We start from the raw sequence: 14204 nt of genomic DNA, 5'->3' as shown, positions 1-14204 counted from the left end.
TGTATGTGTGTGCGTGGCGTGTGTGTGTGTGCGTGGCGTGTGTGCGTGGCGTGTATGTGTGTGCGTGGTGTGGTGTGTGTGCGTGGTGTGTGTGCGTGGCGTGTGTGTGTGTGCGTGGTGTGGTGTGTGTGCGTGCGTGTGTGTGTGTGCGTGGCGTGTGTGTTGTGCGTGGCGTGTGTGTGTGTGTGGCGTGTGTGTGTGCGTGGTGTGTGTGCGTGGGTGTGTGGTGCGTGTGTGTGTGTGCGTGGCGCGTGTGTGTGCGTGGCGTGTGTGTGTGCGTGGCGTGTGTGTGTGCGTGGCGTGTATGTGTGTTGTGGGTGTGCGTGCGTGTATGTGTGTGCGTGGCGTGTGTGTGTGTGCGTGGCGTGTATGTGTGTCGTGGCGTGTATGTGTGTGCGTGGCGTGTGTGTGTGTGCGTGGCGTGTGTGCTGGCGTGTGTGTGTGTGTGGCGTGGCGTGTGTGTGTGCGTGGCGTGTGCGTGGCGTGTGTGTGCGTGGTTGTGTGTTTGTGCGTGCGTGTGTGTGCGTGGCGTGTGTGTGTGCGTGGCGTGTGTGTGTGGCGTGTGTGTGTGCGTGGCGTGTGTGCGTGCGTGTGTGTGTGTGCGTGCGTGTGTGTGCGTGGCGTGTGTGTGCGTGGCGTGTGTGTGCGTGGCGTGTGTGTGTGCGTGGCGTATGTGTTGCGTGGCGTGTGTGTGCGTGGCGTGTATGTGTGTGCGTGGCGTGTGTGTGCGTGGCGTGTGTGTGCGTGTGTGGTTGTGTGCGTGGTGTGTGTGCGTGGCGTGTGTGGTGTGCGTGTGTGTGTGCGTGGCTGTGTGTGTGTGCGTGTGTGCGTGCGTGTGCGTGTGTGCGTGGCGTGTGCGTGTGTGCGTGGCGTGTGCGTGTGTGCGTGCGTGTGCGTGTGTGCGTGGGTGCGTGTGTGCGTGGCGTGTGCGTGTGTGCGTGGCGTGTGTGTGTGTGCGTGGCGTGTGTGTGTGCGTGGCGTGTGTGTGTGCGTGGCGTGTGTGTGTGCGTGGCGTGTGTGTGTGCGTGGCGTGTGTGTGCGTGTGTGTGTGTGCGTGGCGTGTGTGTGTGCGTGGCGTGTGTGCGTGGTGTGTGTGTGTGTGCGTGGCGTGTGTGTGTGTGCGTGGCGTTGTGTGTGTGCGTGGCGTGTGTGTGCGTGCGTGGCGTGTGTGTGCGTGCGTGGCGTGTGTGTGCGTGTGTGTGTGTGCGTGGCGTGTGTGTGTGGGGCGTTGTGTGCGTGTGTGTGTGGCGTGGCGTGTGTGTGTGCGTGCGTGTGTGCGTGGTGCGTGTATGTGTGTGCTGTGCGTGGCGTGTATGTGTGTGCGTGTGCGTGGCGTGTATGTGTGTGCGTGGCGTGTATGTGTGTGCGTGGCGTGTATGTGTGTGTGTGCGTGGCGTGTATGTGTGTGCGTGGCGTGTATGTGTGTGCGTGGCGTGTATGTGTGTGCGTGGCGTGTATGTGTGTGCGTGTGCGTGGCGTGTATGTGTGCGTGGCGTGTATGTGTGTGCGTGGCGTGTTTTGTGTGTGCGTGGCGTGTATGTGTGTGCGTGTGCGTGGCGTGTATGTGTGTGCGTGGCGTGTATGTGTGTGCGTGGCGTGTATGTGTGTGCGTGGCGTGTATGTGTGTGCGTGTGCGTGGCGTGTATGTGTGTGCGTGGCGTGTATGTGTGTGCGTGGCGTGTGTGTGCGTGGCGTGTTTGTGTGTGCGGTTGTTAGAGACCGGCAAAGGATTCAGAAACTGCAGAAGCAGTTTGGAGGGAGACAAAGATGGGATCAGAAGGGGCAGGTGAGACCATCAAGTTGTTGTCGTTGTTGTTGTTGTTTGTGTTGTGCTGTGGGGAGCGGTGGGTGTAGCGGTTTTCGCTACGCTGCGCTATGAACCCGGTGACCCGAGTTCGATTCCCGCTCACGGCCAACACCGGTGACGATTATCTGAACAGGTCCTGGGCCTCTCCTAGGTCGACTCGGCCTCAAATGAGTACCTGGTGCTGTGTTAAACATCGCCACTGGGGAGACAAAGGCGGTCGGGCGTGGTGCTGGCCACCCACCCCCTCATATACCATTCTGGCCTTCATAGGTGCTCGCTAACAGCACTTGCCCCTACAGTCTGTTAAGGCTACACGGGGGATCTTTGTCTTTGTGTGGTGCTGGCCCACCTACCCACCCCCCCTGCGTGCAGTGCCGGCCTTGATAGGTGCTACTCGCTAACAGCACTTTGCCTCAGCAGTCTGTTAAAAGGCTGTACGGGAGTGTGTCTTTGTGGTGTATCTCAGTGTGTGTGCTCTGTGTGTATATCTGAATGTGTTTATCTGTGTGTGTGTGTCCTTTGTATCTCTGTTTTCTACATCCCTGTGTTTCTCGTTGTATACTTTACATCTCTGGTACATGTGTATGTGTATCTCTATGTAGATCTGTCTCTGTACATCCCTGTGTGTGTCTCTACATCCTGATTGTTATCTCTGTCTGTATCCGTGTGTGTGCTTCTCGCTTGTCGTGCCTTATCGCGGCGTGTGTTTCTGTACATGTCTCTGGCTCTGCTCATGCGTTTCTCTGCCTGCATCCCCTCGTCCGCGTCTCTGCGCGCGAGCAGCAGAAGCCACGCGACTCCTCCGTGGAGGTCCGCAGCGACTGGGACGTCAAGGAGGAGATGGATTTCCCGCGACTCATGAAGATGAGATACGTGGATGTGGCTGAGCCCGTTGACATGTGAGCCTCTTCTACTCCACAGCGTCGGCAGAATCGTCAATTAGAATCGGCGTCATCGTCGTCGGTAGCAGCAGCGGTATCGGCAGAAACGGTTGTAGCAACAACGGCGGTATCGTCATCATCAACACTATCATCAGCAGTAGTATCAACAGAAACAACACTAATATAGGTTTTTTGGGTAGATCGCCTAAATATTAATGTGGTGCTTGCAACCCACTCGTGTGGGCCTGCTGGTCTTCATAGGTGCTCGCTAACAGCACTTTCCCCAACGGTATTTAAAGGTTTATACGGGGGCTCTTTGTCTTTGTAGCGGTTGGTCCGGTGTGCTATGAACCCGGCGACCCGAGTTGGATTCCCACTCCACGGCCGATGCAGTGACGATTATCTGAATCGGTCCTGGGCCTCCCCAAGTTTGACTCGGCCTCAAATGAGTGCTTCAGATGTGAAGTTTTCGTGACTGCAAGGATCCATACTCTTTGGTTCTTTCGGTAAAGTCACGTAGGTATGAAATAAAATAAAAATAACTCAATCACGACGTTTCGTAGGCAACGCAAGCTTACCTTCATCAGGTGGAACAACACAGCAATTTTTTTTCAATGTGATTAATATGATATGATAATATGATAATATCCTAATTACCTCGGGGCTACAACAGCTTAAACCCCCGCCCCCGACTCCACACCCCCCCCCCCCTGCGTCCCTCCTACCTGGCTCTTACCCTATATAATGGCTTGTCACGTACAGCTCTCTCTGCCCACTACAGTAAAAACTATTTTGCTGTGGTAGTTCCACCTGATGACGGACGCTTGTGTTGCCTCCGAAACGTCGTGATTTAGTTATTTTTCGATTTAAAGCTTTCGTGACTGCAGGGATTCATCTTCTTGGTTCTTTCGGTAAAGTCACGTAGAATGGAAACAATAAAAATGATAAAATAAAACATATTAAAATTATTCTCACGACGTTTCGGCCACAACGCAAGCAGCCATTCTACGTGACTTTACCGAAAGAGCCAAGAAGATTAGTTAGTTTTATTTCATTTTCACCTACGTGACTTTACCGAAAGAACAAAATGAGTACTTGGTGCGGCGTGTAAACGCATCGCCGCTTGGGGAGACAAAGGCGGCCGGGTGTGGTCCTTGTAACCCACTCCCTCGTGCGCCATGCCGGCCTTCATATGTGCTCGCAAACAGCACTTGCCCCAACAGTCTATGGGGGCGGGGGGGAGGTCTTTATCTGTATGATTGTAATAGTGGCCTGTGTGTGTATGTGTCTGCGTGTGTCTGTGTAGAGAGTGTCTGGGGGAGCTGGAGCACTATGACAAGGCGTTTGACCGCATCACGACGCGCTCCGAAAGCCGCTGAAAAGCATCAAGAAGAATCTTCCACACGGTCACCACCCACCGATGACCCCGTCATCCGCAAGGTCTCCTCCTCAGTGCAACAACAACAACAACCGCCGCCATTCGCCACTGAGTGGCGGCGGCGACGTCACCACGGCGCGCTTGTGCCAGGCTAGGTGCACTTTGAGGACACGCCAAGTGTCGAAGGCGAGCTAGCAGGTCACACGACACCCAAGTGGGTCGACTGACTGAGATGAGTGGCCGATGCACCACCTGTGCCCCCTACTGTGCCAACTTGCTGTGCTTTAGCCACCCGATGCTCCGCGCGTTGTTGTGAGCGTCGCTCCTTCTGCCCTCGTTGCTAGAAGGCAACTTCCTCCATCTGCCCAGTAGGATCTTTCACGAGCCTCCTTTATAAAGGCTGATCTTGACACCGCTCTTACCAGTCATTGTCAAGGCCACTTAGATCTTCCTGGACCACATCAGCCGATCTCTTGCGTGTACCACGCCATTTTAGCCCCCTCCATCCGGCGAGTCAAGCTTGGGCACGTGGTGGTTGGGCATGCGGGCTACGTAACCCAGCCAATGCAGCCTTGTTTGTCAGATGAGCTCACCAGATCTCACACACGCACAAGTGAAAACTTAATTTCTTTAGAACTGCTTCTTGTGTTCAGTTTGCTGTCCTTCCAAAGGGCCTCCGATTAGCACGGTTGGTTGCGGACGGCGCGAAAGAAGTTCAACCTTCACTGACGTTTCCCCGTCTGCGGAAACTTTGCAGCGTAGGAGTATGAAAGTGTCGGGACACGCCGTGTCGGTGTTCCGTTAAGTGCCGGTATGAGATACCGGTTGACCACTTCTCGTTTAAACAACACTAATGTGCGTGTGTACATCTTTGTGTGCGCGTGTCCGCGACATCCCAGCTGGCTAAGAGCGAGGGGAACGTGTTTGCGACGGACGCGATCCTGGCGACGCTCATGTGCTGCACGCGCTCCGTCTACTCGTGGGACATCCTGGTGCAGCGCGTCGGCTCCAAGCTCTTCTTCGACAAGAGGGACAACTCCGACTTCGGTTTCTACCCCCCCCCCCCCCCCCCCCCCCCGCATTCTCCTACACACCGGCGTTCTTGGTTGCATGTGGCGGTGACGTCACTACGGCGGCCCCGTGGTGTCCTTCCCCTGATGGCCTTTTAGTGCGGCCACCTGACGTGCCCCCCCCCCCCCCGACAATACACAAATGTTAAAACGCCTCAGCCAAAAATCTCCCTAAACTCTGCCAAAACCTCCCTAAACTCAGCCAAAAAGCCCCCTAAACTCAGCCAAAAACCTCCCTAAACTCTGCCAAAACCTCCCTAAACTCAGCCAAAAACCTCCCTAAACTCTGCCAAAACCTCCCTAAACTCAGCCAAAAAGCCCCCTAAACTCAGCCAAAACCTCCCTAAACTCAGCCAAAAACCTCCCTAAACTCTGCCAAAACCTCCCTAAACTCAGCCAAAAAGCCCCCTAAACTCAGCCAAAAACCTCCCTAAACTCTGCCAAAACCTCCCTAAACTCAGCCAAAAACCTCCCTAAACTCTGCCAAAACCTCCCTAAACTCAGCCAAAAAGCCCCCTAAACTCAGCCAAAACCTCCCTAAACTCAGCCAAAACCTCCCTAAACTCTGCCAAAACCTCCCTAAACTCAGCCAAAAAGCCCCCTAAACTCAGCCAAAACCTCCCTAAACTCAGCCAAAAACCTCCCTAAACTCTGCCAAAACCTCCCTAAACTCAGCCAAAAAGCCCCCTAAACTCAGCCAAAAGCCCCCTTCTAATGCGCATCTCCAGTGTCTCCCTCCTCCCACTCCCAGCCCCGTCCACTTCCCCCCCCCCCCTCTCTCTCTCCTCTCTGGCTCCGCCCCCGTCTCTTACCCATATAGCCTCTTGTTACAGCAGCTCTTTCGCCCACTTCAGCAACTTGTTTCTTGATGTGGTTGTCCCACCTGATGACGGACGCTTGTGTTGCGCCCGAAACGTCGTGATCTATTATTTTATTTCTATAATTATTTCTATAATTTTATTATTTATTTTTACCTACGTGACTTTACCGAAAAAACCTAAGAGTGGTGTTAAAACACCTCCCCATCGTCGTCGTCGTCGTGCTGTCAAACGGCAATGGTTTCAAATGTGCGGCGGCCCTCCTCGCAGCGATGATGTCTTATCGGCGAAAGTGCCCCCCCCCCCCCCGACCGAAAATTGGTGAAGAACGCTGAAGTACACAAAGACAGCGGTTCCCCCGTGTAGCCTTGGCAGGGACTGTTGGGGCAAGCGCTATTAGCGAGCACCGATGAAGGCCTGCGCGGCACACGGGAGGGTGGTCGATCTCATTTAACTGCATCAAAAGAGTAACCTGCGGTGCTGCACCTATCACCCATCAGGGGAAAGAACGCTGATCCAATCTCGACACCCCCCCAGCCAGAGACAGATCTGCAGGTTTGCAGAGCATTTCTCTGAGGTTTTGGGGGAGGGGAAATCGGTTCAGAACACATCATGGACAAGGTCGGGGTTGACCCCTGCTGGGGCTGCAGTGCCTCAAATATTGGAAGAAGTATCCCACCCCCAACGAATGACGGGTTGAGGTGCCCTCCGTTGAGCGAGTACGACGGGCACGATCCACGGTGTTGTTGAGACCACTTTGACGTGGCCTCAAAAGTGCCCCCGGCATGGCACAAGCGCCTTAGTGACGTCACCGCCACTTAACGGCGGTTGTCGTCGTCGTCGGCGAGACGTCGGACTCTGTTGTGAATGTTGTGGCTTGGCTCTCCAACACAACCGGTTAGTGCTGTACGAGTGACGAATTGACGCATTTGTATTTACGCGTTCTAACCCAAAAAGCCTCTTGTGGATGATATTGGTCGCGAAAGCGTCCCCGCCGCCGCCACTTCTGCGTGTTAAACTCTTGTCGTGTGCGCGTGCGTCAGACCTGCTGACGGTGAGCGAGACGGCGAACGAGCCCCCGCAGGAGGAGGGGAACGCCATCACTCCCCCCGGAACCTCGCACTCGAGGCCACCTCATCAACCACAACTTCTCCCAGCAGTGCCCTCAAGATGGTGTGCCACGCACGGGCACGCGCAGGGACACGGCGGGGGGCTGGGCGCACACGGGGACACATGAGGGGGCGAGATTAGAGACATAGGAACACATGGGGGAGATGGAAGAACACGGGACACACAGGCACACACAAGGACACATGGGGGAGATGGGAGACACAGGGACACAGGCTTACGTGGGGGCACACGGCGGGGAGATGGGAGACACGGGCACACGTGGGGGATACAGGCATAAGCGGGGACATGAGGGGGAGACACGGAGACACACGGGGAGGAGATGGGAGACGCGGGGGGGAGATGGGAGACACGGGGGGAGAGATGGGAGACACGAAGACACGGGGCACGCGCGGGACACATGGGGGTGGGGGACATGGGCACGTGGGGATAACCAGCGGGGTGGGGGCACAGTGGACAGATGGGAGACGCGGGGAGGAGATGTGACAATGGGGTATGAATGGATCGCCACCGACACTCAACTTTCCCCATCGCGGGTTTTCCTTATCCCGGCTTTGACCGTCCACGCCAACGTGTTGAGGTACAGTTCTCAACCCCATTGCGCTCCTGTAGCGCGACCGCTGGTTTTCTGTGGGCTTTATAAACACGTTGTCCTGCGGAGGGAGCTGGTAGGAACGTTGGGTTGCTCGGTCAATGGCCTGCAGGGTCAACGGCGGCGTGGTGTATTCCGCAAATATGCCCGACTGTGAGGGCGGGCACAAGCCGGCGTGAGTAGGTTAAACGTTGAGTTTTATAAGGGCACCCCGGGGTGACCAGCCCCCCCCCACCCAGCCCCACCCCTCCCACCCCCCACCCAGCCCCACCCTCCCCACCCAGCACCCCTCCCCACCCAGCCCCTCCCCACCCAGCCCCTCCCCACCCAGCCCCTCTCCACCCAGCCCCACCCTCCCCACCCAGCCCCTCCCTTCCCACCCAGCCCCTCCCCACCCAGCCCCTCCCCACCCAGCCCTCCCCACCCAGCCCCACCCTCCCCACCCAGACCCTCCCTCCCCACCCAGACCCTCCCCACCCAGCCCCACCCTCCCCACCCAGACCCTCCCCACCCCTACAAGTCTGTTAAGGCTAAATAGGGATCTTTGTGCTGTGTTCAGGGTGCAGAGAAGTACAAGTTCCCCAAGCCCAACCCCTTCACGGAGGATGACCTCCAGGGAGCGGAAGTTGCGTCTGTGGGCTACAGGTGAGATCCTCCCCCAACGTGTTTGTGCGCACGTGCACGCGTTTTACGTTTAACCACAAACTGAGATCTCAAACAGAATTCTGAAGCGCCGTCTCGGCAGGGTGGACCCGAAAGAAATCCGCGGATCCCAAACATAACTCTGTAGCGCCGTGTATCAGGGCTGGACCCGAAAGAAATCCGCGGATCTACTTCCGAAATACGTGGAACCTTTTAGATTATCTGTGGCAGATATACAATGAGATTATGATCGGTGTTTGTTTATAAAAAAACGTGCGGTTAGTGAGCACCTATTAAGGCTGAGGGGGCGGGGGTGGCTAGCACCATGTCAGGCCTCCTTTGTCTCCCCAGTGCTGCTATTTACACAACAGTTGTTTAAGGCCGAGTCGACCTAGAGGAGGCCCAGGACTGTTCAGATATCGCTCCACTACTGGGTTTGATGTTTGTAAGCGATGCGCTAGCCACTGCTCCACCACTTCCTACACACAGATCCCCCGTGTAGCCTTTAAGACTTGTTGGGGCAAGTGCTGTTAGCGAGCACCTATGAAGGCCGACACGGCACACGAGAGGTTTTGATGGCCAGCACCACGCCCATCCACCTTTGTCTCTCTAGTTGACGCTGTTTACACACCGCACCAGGTACTCATTTGAGGCTGAGTCGACCTAGGGGGAAGCCCTGAACCGGTTCAGATAATCGTCACCGTGTTGGCCGTGAGTGAGAATTGAACCCGGGCCGCTGGGTTCGTAGCGCAGCGCGCTAACCGTTACACTACTACCGCCCCCCACTGTTAACCAACACACACGCACACACACACCTACACACACACCACACACTACACACACACACACACACCTACACACACCACACACACCACACACACACACCACACACACACAACAACAACACAACAACCGCCATTCGCCACTACAGTGGTCGGGTGACGTCACCACGCCTGCTTGTGCCAGGCCAAGTGCACCTTGAGGCCACGTGAAGTGTCGAAAGCCCGCTGGCAGGAGGTCACGGGGCAGACCCAGAGTGCCACGGGTCGACTGCCGAGCTGACCGAGATGACTGGTGATGCACCACCTGTGCCCCCCTACTGTGCCAACTTGCTGTGTCTTTAGCCACCCGGCGCTCCGCTCGTTGTGTGAGCGTCGCTCCTCCGCCCTCCGTTGTTGTGGAGGGCGACTGCCTCCAACTGCCCAGTAGCGTCCTTCCACGAGCCTCCTCCACTGAGGCCGATCTTGACACCGCTGGTACCAGTCATCGGCAAGTCCACTCAGCTCCACGTCCTCCTGTACCACATCACTCCATCTCTTCTCCAGCCCGTGCCGCGCCCGGTCTACGCCCCTCGATCCGGGTCCGAACAAAAGCTGTTTAGGCATGCGGTGGCTGGGCATGCGGGCTACATGACCCAGCCAACGCAGCCTTGCCTGCCGGAGGAGCCACTGATGGGACTTTGCCCAGATCTTTCAAGGATTGTGAGCTCCTCACACAATCCAGCCTGGTTAAACCCAGGATGGATCGTAGGCAGGCCAGCCTAAATGTTTCCAACCGGCGAAGATGCTCCACCAGGGGGGTCCACGTCTCGCAAGCGTAGAGAAGGGAGGGAATGACCGTGGCCGAGAAGACCTGAAGCTTCGTGCGGAGCGACAGAACCAGGTAGCTTCCACACAGCGTTACGCAACCGATGAAAAGATATTGCCGCTCGACTGATTCGGAGTGAGACCTCTGCTGATAGACTGGAGCCGGTCATAAGCACACTGCCCAGGTATGGGAAACTCTCCACTCTCTCCACAACTGCCCCATCACCAATTGGGAGTTGTGGGGGTGGAGTGTCCGATGGTACAAAATACCCAGGCAGGTGCTTAGTTTTGGTGGGGCTGATGGTAAGGCCCCACCTCTTAGTGGCACGCTCCAGTCTCAGCAGCAGCGTCCTCCAACTCCTCTTCTGAATGAGCAGCTATTACCAAATCATCGGCATACATAACGTGGTTGACCAATAGGGAGCCATCCCTTGATCGCACCCGGGCGTCGATCAGCCTCCCATTATATCTGTACCAATGGAAATTCCTCCGGTACAGCTATTGAAGGCTTCACGAACTACGCGGTTCAAAATAGATGTTAAATAATGTGGGAGCCAGAGGACATCCCTGTCGCACCCCAAGGTGTACAGGGAAAGGCTCCGACTCCCGGCCACGTAGTTTTACCCGGGCCCGCTCACCATCATGAAGGTCCTTAATGATCGTGAGCAGAGGGTCAGGGACTCCGAAAGCACGAAGAAAAACCCAGAGCCCAGTCCTACTGATGGTATCATAGGCCTTGACCAGGTCAATAAAGCAGAGATGTAGGTCTTTTGGAATTCCCTACACCTCTGCTGTAGCAGACGGACAGAAAATATGGCATCTGTGCAGGGACCCGCCCTTTCCTGAAACCGCATTGGGGCTCAGCAAGACCTCTCCTCAGCGTGCCTAGCAAGGCGATGTTGAATAATCCTTGCCAGGACCTTACCCGGCACACTGAGGAGTGAGATGCCCCTGTAGTTGTTACAGTCTGTAGCGGTCCCCCTTCTTAAAGAGGGGAACCACCAGGGCATCCTTCCAGTCCTGCGGAACCCGTCCAGTGGTCCAGACTGTTGTTATGATGTCATATAGGGCAGTCTGTGCACAAACGCCACCCTCCCTCAGCATTTCGCTTGGGAGATCATCTCTGCCCGATGCCTTCCCTGGTCTCAGACTCCGGATCGCCCTCAGTACTTCCTCAACAGCTGGCACCTCAGCCAGCCACTCACAGGGGTGACCTCTTCCAATATTTGAGGCACCGCAGCCTCAGCAGGGTTATCACCACTTGTGCCATGATGTTTTCCTGGCTGAGAGAATTTCCCCTCCCCAGGACTTCACAGAAATGCTCAGCAAATCTGCAAACCTGTTCCTGGGGGTCGGAGATTGGATCACCGTTTTTTCCTCTAATGATGGTAATAGGTGTGTGGCCTGCAGGTTACCTTTTTTGATGGAGTTAAATAGTGATTTGTGATCACGGGCCACTGAGGCAGACCTCCATCTCCTCAGCAACCCGCGACCACCACCCATCCTTACAACGCCTTACGGCTCTCCGAACTTCCGAGCGAAGGCTGCGGTAAACCTCCTCATTCTCTGACGTGGGATGCTGTAGGCGATGAGAGTGGGCCTGACGCTTTTTCCTCAACTTAACCTGAACACCTCCTCTGTTCAGCCCAGGGTTTCTGGGGAGGTCTGGACCGCGTACCCAAAGCAGCCATTGCAGCTGCATGAGTCACAGTCTTAAACCTCGCCCATTTCCCCTCGACATCAGGTGGAGTGGGGGACGATGCCAACCCAGCTGCAAGCGATGATGAAATTCTCGCTTGCAACTTCATCAGCTAACTGAGACCAGGCCACTTTTGGTTGGAATGGGATCCTGGGTGTACACCCACCACCAGAGTGGAAGAAAGGCAGGCGCATCTTACAGATGACTAGTCGATGGTCAGAGGACAGATCAGCTCCACGGTAGGTCCTGGTGTCAAGGACATGGGTTCGCATCCGCTGGTCCGTCACTATGTAGTCCAGCAGATGTTCTTGCTTGGACCCGGCATGTATCCATGATGTTGTGTGGATGCGCCGATGCCGGAAGAGCGTGTTGGTAATTACAAGCCCATGGGCTGCACAAAAATCTAGCAGCCTCCTACCGTTATTATTGAGCTGATCTGGCCCATGCCTTCCAATCACTCCAGACCAGGTACCAGCATCATGACCAACTCGGGCATTGAAGTCACCCAACAAGATGACTCTGTCCCGAGTGGCCACTTTAGCCAGCACCTGTGACAGGAGGTCATAGAAAGCGTCGGACTCATCGGCTTTGCCTGCCATCCCTCCACGATGTTCGTCTTCGGTGGGGGCATAAGTAACCACGACCACCACTCCTCGCCTCTGGTTGATGGGAAGGCGAGCCCAAAGTATCCTGGGGCTTACAGCTTCCCACATCCTCACCGCCACGCTCCCACTGCCCCCTTCATTCTTTTGTTCAGAAGAAGAGCCACACCCTGTTGTTTGGCAGTCTCCTGCCCCGAGTAAGGACTGTCCACCCCTCATGGTGGCAGGAGCCAGAAACCGGTCCACCGGACCTCCTGAATGCCACAGAGATCCAGGCGGTACCGGTCCAGCTCCCGGACAGAGGAGTGGCAGCCTCTCCTCCGCAGTGAGCGTTCGAACATTCCACGTGGCCATCCGCAATGGTTTTTTGTTGTTTCTGGAGGAGCCCCGAGGGTGAAAATTCAATCTCCTGGCTCCGCCAAATGGGGTTTGGCCAGGAGACGTCATAAAAGCCTGACCCCCCGGGGCCTCCGGCACAAGCTTATTTGTTACAGGTTTATGTTTAATTCGTGGTTTAGTGGTGGTTAATTGAAGGTGGAGGGGTTACCAGCCCCTCACACCCGTCCAGAGCCCCCGTTTAGCCACTGTGGTGGTCACAGACGCCATGAGGGGAGAGGCCAATGGGCATTGGCCCTCCCCCCACAGCACTGCCCGACAGTGTTGCCCGTCCGGCACCGCGAGGAGGTAGGAGGTTGTTTTGCCGGACACATACACACACACACACACACACACACCTACACACCTACACCACACCTACACACACACACACCTTCGCACTCACAACAACGGCCGCCATTTGACACTTAGGCGGCAGGGATATCACCAGAGCGCTTGTGCCAGGCTACTTGCACATTGGGAAGTGTGTTGTTAAGGCTCGCTGTGTGCAGGAGGTCACGGGGCAGACCCGTTTGACCGACCTGAGATGACCGGCAAATGGCACCGTCTGTGCTCCCCACTCCGCCGCTCCGCTTCGTTCCAGACGCGTGGCGCTCCGCTCGTTGTTGCGAGCTTCGCCCCGATCCCCCCCCCCGCCCTTAGTTTTTGCCGTAGGGGCGACTGCCCCTAACTCCGCCAGGCAGCGTCCGTCGCGAGCCTCCCGATTCTCACGCGGCAACGTGGCCCTCCCCCTCCGTCCTCCCGCAGGTACCGCAAGTGGAAGCTGGGAGAGGACATCGAACTGATCGTTCGCTGCGAGCACGACGCCGTGCTGACCGGGGCCAACGGAGAGGTCTCCTTCATCAACATCAAGACCCTCAACGAGTGGGACTCGCGGGTGAGACACGTGGCAGAGGTCGCAAACGGGTTTTGATTCTTTACCCGTACCCGTACCCGGCCGCACCAGGGTCGCAAACGGGTACCCGTACCCTACCCGATACCCGAAAACCCGTACCCGGCCGGGTATCGGGTAGGGTACGGGTACGCGTACCTGATTGCGACCTCTGGGATGAAGCCATGTTGCAGGCGCGGGTGGGTTGATTCTAGGAACTTGAATTGTGAGAAGAGACAAGACGTTGGGAAATGAGTGACAAACGGTTACTCACCAGTGACTCACGGCCTACCCGGCTACCCGTACCCGGCCGCACCAGGGTCGCAAACGGCTACCAGGGTAGCCGGGTATCGGGTAGGGTACGGGTATCGGGTACCCGATTGCGACCTCTGACACGTGGACACGCGCTTAGTAATTGCCGGCCAGAGCGTCGTCAGGAGTTGTGTGTGCGTTTGATGTGTCTGTGTGTGTCTCTATCTGTTTATTTGTGTGGTGACATAGAATGGGTCACTACGGCGCTTACCGCCAGTTACTGATAGTGGAACGGGGAGTGTAGTAGCCCTCTCTGCCAGCAGGGCATGCAATGTCATAGAGCTGGTCCCTAGGGGGCGTAGTGCTGGTGGCTGGCAGAGAGGAGAGGGGGCATCTGAGGACGTAGCAGCCCGATTGGCTGGCGAGGGCACGTGACGGGCCAGGGTAAGGATGTGGGCCAAAGGTGACAGAAGGGACACGTG

At 56.4% G+C, this 14204-nt stretch overlaps 1 pseudogene; it reads left to right on the top strand.

The window, feature by feature from the left end:
• The first annotated feature begins 1612 nt into the window (after positions 1 to 1612).
• Positions 1613 to 14193, top strand: LOC133358754 (eukaryotic translation initiation factor 3 subunit D-like; annotated as a pseudogene).
• Positions 14194 to 14204: the final 11 nt, after the last annotated feature.

Source organism: Lethenteron reissneri, chromosome 63 (genome assembly GCF_015708825.2).
Source record: "Lethenteron reissneri isolate LAM-NWPU_2019-01 chromosome 63, ASM1570882v1, whole genome shotgun sequence".
In the NCBI taxonomy this organism is placed as follows: domain Eukaryota; kingdom Metazoa; phylum Chordata; class Hyperoartia; order Petromyzontiformes; family Petromyzontidae; genus Lethenteron; species Lethenteron reissneri.
Note: the sequence above shows the minus strand (reverse complement) of the source record. Positions and strands in the feature narration are given on the sequence as shown.